Here is a 6028-nt window from a genome sequence, read left to right as displayed (position 1 = left end):
CAGATGTGAAGCATGCACATTCAAAGGCCTATGACCCTTTGCTCAGCATTCGTGCTCACCAGGAGCCTTCTGTGAGGGCCGAAGCAGTGGACCCTATCAGATTGGCTCCTTTAATGAGCAACTGTGGACATAATACAGGTGCTCCTGTGAGGCACTCGAAGTGCAGCTGACCCAGAGAAAGCCTGTCTGGGATGCTGCTTTGGATGGGCCATAGCCTTCGCATGGCACCTGCAGCTCACTTGCAGGGTATCAAAAACTCTTCACTTTCTGACACACCTGAACTGTTAGTTTGTTCTTTCCCCACCACAGTCCTGGCCTTGCACACGATACACAACTTGTGACACAAGCTTTAGTGTGACTTAAGTGATTGTTATCTGCTGATTCTTTTGTGTAAAGGCACCTGGTTTACAGAGCTAAAATTAGAGAAAACTGGGGCAAAACTGATGATTCTATAAAAAAGGGGACTGTGGGGTTGAGTATTATGCCATTGGCTAAGATCGAAGAGCTATATACTCATGACATGTGGACAGAAAGATAGACAATTGTGCATTGTCATATACAGATTTATTAGCAATTTAACTTCAGAGTCAAAATCAGTTACAAATATGCACTTGGCAGAATTGGGGGATATATCAACATCTAAAAACTGCAAAGAAAGAGGGGCACACAAACTCTGGCCTTTCTGAGTTCTTTGTCCCATCATTTAGAGCCCCTCAGGCCCTGCAGAACATAATAGAATAATTTATTCCAAACATGGAAAAAGGCAAAGTAACTGCTTGGCAAATTGATGTCCTGGCATCTGTGGAGCATTCTGCAATGAGCCTGCCTGGCTCTGCCATGAACCTGTAGTCAGAGTGGATTTGGCCAACACTCAACCTCACGGAACTCACAATTCCTCAAGGATGGTACCATTCAATCAGCACACAATTATTTAAAGGCAATTAAGAGCATGAAGAAAGAGAGATGATGTGTAAAGATAGTAGTCAAAGGGCCCTAGTCTTAACCTAGTTTGCAGTGTTAGGAAAAGCTTTTCTTGAAAGTGATATTAACAAGCAGCTGAAGGCTCAACAGAACCAGACAGGAGCCGGGGAAGGACGGTGTGGCGAGCACTTCACAGTGAGAGGACCTGCCAGTTCAGTTTGCAGTCTTTTTTTTTTTTTTGAGACAGGGTCTTGCTATGCAGTTCAGGCTGGCCTTGAACTCACTATGTAGCCCAGGCTGGCCTCAAACATGCAGCGATCCTCCTGCCTCAGCCTCCAGAGTGCTGGGATTACAGGTATGCGCCACCACACCTGGCTGGCAAACACAGTCTTGAGATACATTCCTCACATCATCTTTCTCCCAGTCTTACCACCTTCTTTACAGCCCTAATATATATATATATATTTGTTTGTTTGTTTTGTTTTGTTTTTAGCCATCCCAAGAGGACAGGTTTACATAACAGAAATGCAATCAAGTTCAAATAGAGCCACAAGCATTTAAAAATGCTGTGGAGCCAGCACCCCATGAGAGAAACTTCCTCTGCCTGTCAGCCTGGATTTTCCCCAGCAGGGCTCTCCATACCCTGTCCACCGCCACGCCCAGTCTCTCTTTCCTTCCCTCTCTCAGGAACAAGACAAAATTCCCTTCAGAGCCCTGAGCAGTGCAGATTACAATTCACCTTGGTTGTCTTAAATAAAACTCCCATACCATCAACTCCACCTCCTAACTTCAAAGAACCAATTATTTTTCTTAAAACCCACTCTAATCCTTAAGATTAGAGTTTTGCTGTTGACTTTGAGATAATAAGTCTTCATGTGGGTTCCAGAATATTTGTTCAGTTCCAGTGATTATAAACTAGTGCCAAAGAAAAATGGTAGTGTCGACCTAATAAAAGACCTGTAGTGTGGAAGGCCAGATATTAGTGCACCGACTCACAGCCTGAAGCACTCGGCAATGCACACACAAGTGGTCCATCATCTGGGGACTCTTGGGTTACAGGAGCACTGTGGAGCTGTCCTAACTTGGTTAGCCTTTGCTTACAACATCAAAAACTTCTACCCTGAAAATAATATTGACTTAGAATATAGGTGAACTAGCATTTCATAGTCAAATGTTAAGACCTTTTAAGAATAGGGTTTACCCAGGTGTGGTGGCAAAGGTCTGTAATCCCAGCACAGAGGAAGCTGAAGCAGGAGGATCACCATGAGTTTGAGGCCAACTTGGGCTACATAGTAAATTCAAGGCCACCTTCAACTACATAGCAAGACCCTGTCTCAAAAAAGAAATAAACAAACAAACAGACAACAAAAAAGGCTTTAAGAATCTACCAGGAGTCTACTATCATTTTTTTCCCCAGTTAATTTTACAATTTTTTGTGAGTTTTGTTGTCATTTGGTTTGTTGGTTTGACTGAGACAGGATCTTCCTATGTAGCCTATGCTGGCCTTGAACTAGAAATTCTGCCTCAGCCACCCAAATATTGGGATTTCACACATGTGTCACTATGCCCAGTTTTTCCTTACTGTATAAAAATTTTCAAATATATAGAAAGTTTGAAAAAACCCACTTTATTATGAGCACTCATTTACCCACTACCCATATTTCACCATCAAGGTCTTACTTTAAAAGTTCTTTTATTGTATCTATTCATTCCTTTGTGTGTGTGGAGGGGTGCTGGGCTTCAAACCTAGCAACTTTGCACTGAGCTACATCCCCAGCCCTTTTTATTTTTTATTTTAAAACGGGGTCTTGCTAAGTCCCTAAGTTTCCCAGGCTGGGCTCAAATTTACAATCCTCCTGCCTCTGCCTCCCAGAGTGCTGGGATTACAGGTGTGCACCACTGCACCTGGTTTATCCATTCTTCTTTCTATTCATCCACCCGTTTTAGATACTAGTTGCACTTCAAAGAAAATTGCTGGCATCTATACACTTCCCCTAAACACTTTAACACCCATATCACTAACTAGAGGAAAATTTTTTGATAACATTTTTTCCTTTTGAAGTAAAATCAGCATATTATGAAGTGCACAAACGTTAAACTTACATTTGCTGAGTTTTGATAAATGTATACATCTGTGTAACACAAACCCTTCTCAAAACAGACACTATTATTATCCTAGGAAATGTCCTCCCATTCCTTCTCAGTCCAATCCTTGGTCCTCAGGGGCAGCATCTAGCCGGTTTTGCATCACTGAGGCAGTTTCCTGTCCTCACGCCTGAAGCATCACTACTGAATAAATCCACTCTATGACTTAAAAAAAAAGAAATTTAGAGTTACATAGTAATATTCATAGCCCTGTATACAATAGTATCATCTTTATTTTAGAGAAACTCAACCAGAAGGACACTTTATGCAAACATATAGATGTTTGTTCTAGTCCCATTTTTGCTGTAAAAAATTGAAACTATCGGAAACAGTAACCTCTGTGTGAGGTGCTGGTGATACAGGACCCACCTGAAGGAATAGCTTAGGATAGTGTTTGCTACATAATTCTTTCTCTTTGACTAAGAGGGTAACTTTTCTGTGTGTATAGGATACTGGAGATTGAACCCAGGGCCTCATATATGCTAGGCAGGCGCTCTATAGCTGAACTACAGCTCCAGGCCCAGGGTGTGACTTTTAAGTATCTTCTATGTGGTTGACCAGAGGACAATCCTCCAAGAAAGGCATTATGGGGTTTCATCTTCTGGGCCACTCTGTGTTGAAGCTGGAGAGAACCTGGATGAGTGTTTCTTTAAAAAAATTTCATTACAGCCTCATGTAGTGGCACATGCCTATAATCCTAGGACTCCCAGAAGCTGAGGGAGGAGGAACACAAGTCTGGGCATAACTTGGGGATTCATTCATTCATTCATTCATTCCAGACAGGGTTTCACTGTGTAGTTCAGGCTGATCCTGAAATCACTATGTAGCCCAGGCTGGCCTCGAACTCACTGAAACCTTCCTGCCTTAGCCTCCCAAGTGCTGGGATGACAGGGGTGCTCCACCATGCCCAGCTAATCTGGGCATTTTAGCAAAGGAGCAAGAACCTGCCTCAAAATAAAAAATGAAAAGAACTGGGGATATACTGTAGCTTAGGGCAAAAGTCCTGAGTTCAACCCTCAAGTCCCACACCGAAAAATTAAAATTATAGCATATCTAATTACTATATAATTATAATAAATATAAATGTATTTATATAGATGAATGGGTTTCACTGCAACATTTACATATACAATGCCTTGATCATGTCCACCCCCACCCCCAGTCCCTTTCACTTTCCCCAAAAGCCCCTCTACTATTTTCAAGTCTCCCCCCTACACACACGTGTAAGAGAAAACACTCTGTCTTTCCATGCCTGGCTTATTTTGCTTAGAATGATACGCTCCGGATCCATCCATTTTCCCGCGACACGATTTCATACGATCCCATTCTTTTATGGCTGAACAGTGCTCCATCGTGTATGGACACAGACACCACTTTCTCCGTCCACACATCTGTCCACGGGCGCTGGGCTGATTCCGCACTTAGCTGCTGTGAGTAGCACAGGTGGGCGGCGTCTCTACAGTGGGCTCCCTTCCTCCCTCTCTCCCTCACCCTCACGTTCTCACTTCCTCTGTTTCTGGGGCTGCCAGAGTCCCTCACCCGCAGAGCAGGGCAAAGCAGGGTACGGCCATGTGTGGGGAGCAGGAGGAAGGGACTCAGGGGCCCAGATATTTGGTCTTCCTGTTTTGTCTTTTTGGGTTTTGCTATATGCACGTTTGAAACAAAGTTATTTAGAAGTAACCTGATCCTCAATATAGCTGGTTTTTTTTTTTTTTTTTTTTGGTACCGGGGATTGAACTTGGGTCCTTGTGCTTGCGCAGCAGGCAGCGAAACCACTGAGCTAAATTCCCGGCTCCTCAATATAGTTTTTATTGTATCTCATTTCCTAGCTCTATAAGGAGAGTTACACACCACACACACACACCCCCCCCACACACACACACAGAGCAGCCACCCACTTTATCATCATGCCCATACCAAACCTCCAATACCTTCTTTAAAATGACTGAAGATAGTGTAACAATACAAAATAATGTTGATCACAAATTATTGTGAAAGAAGAAAAATAAATTTTATGACTGAGTTTAAAAAGATGAAGAGAACTGGGCATGGTGGCACATGCCTGCAATCCTAGCACTCAGGAGGCTGAGGCAGGAGGATACCCAAGAGTTTGAGGTCATAGCAAGACCCTGTCTCAAACAAAACAAAACAAAACAAGATAAAGGGAAAGACTATGAAAAGGTATCCCAAGTGTGTCAATAATGGCTATGTACAGTCTGAAATTTTTTCACATTTCCAAAATGTTCATAATATATATAATATAATATCAGGACCTTCACTTGTGAGGTAGGCGTGGTGACACTGAGCTAAATTCCCGGCCCTACAATATATATAATTTTAAAAGAAAAATAATTTTTTATTTTTTATTTTTATTGTTTTGGTACCGGAGATCGAATTCAGAAAAATAATTTTTAAAAAACCCACATCTCTGAATATGGAATCCCACAGTTTCCAAAGACCAGCTTGATTCAGGCTTTATCGCATGGGGGCAGATACAGCAGTTTTTAAACCGTCAGGCCTTTTGTTGGAGAAGGAAGGGCAGAAGGCGGTTATGTCTCTGTAGTCTCTCAGACTAGTCGCATAATTGAAGTGCACTCCCCTGGCGTGGTGGCATATGCCTATAATCCCAGCACTTGGGAGGCTGAGGCAGGAGGACTGCTGCGAGTTCAAGGCCAGCCTGGGCTACACGGTCAGTTCAAGGCCTAACACAAAGCAAGACTCTTTCCCTAAAAACAAACAAAAAATAAATGAATACATTAAATGCCTCCTCCCCACTGTATCTCCCCTGTGAAATGGTAGAGAACGACATAATCAGGCCGCTGAACTGCGGCAGCGCGGTCGCAAGGGTCCTGGGTTTCCCGCCCGGCAGAGGGCGCTCTGGATGCGGCCAGCCTCTGGCCCACGTAGGCCCCGCCCCTGGCCGCCGCTGTCTGTCCCTCCCTGCCCCCGTCCCGCCCAGGTC

This window comes from Heterocephalus glaber, unplaced genomic scaffold (assembly GCF_053883595.1).
Source record: "Heterocephalus glaber isolate CG9 unplaced genomic scaffold, H.glaber_assembly_v1.0 deba00001773, whole genome shotgun sequence".
NCBI lineage: Eukaryota > Metazoa > Chordata > Mammalia > Rodentia > Bathyergidae > Heterocephalus > Heterocephalus glaber.
This window is presented reverse-complemented; position numbering follows the sequence as displayed.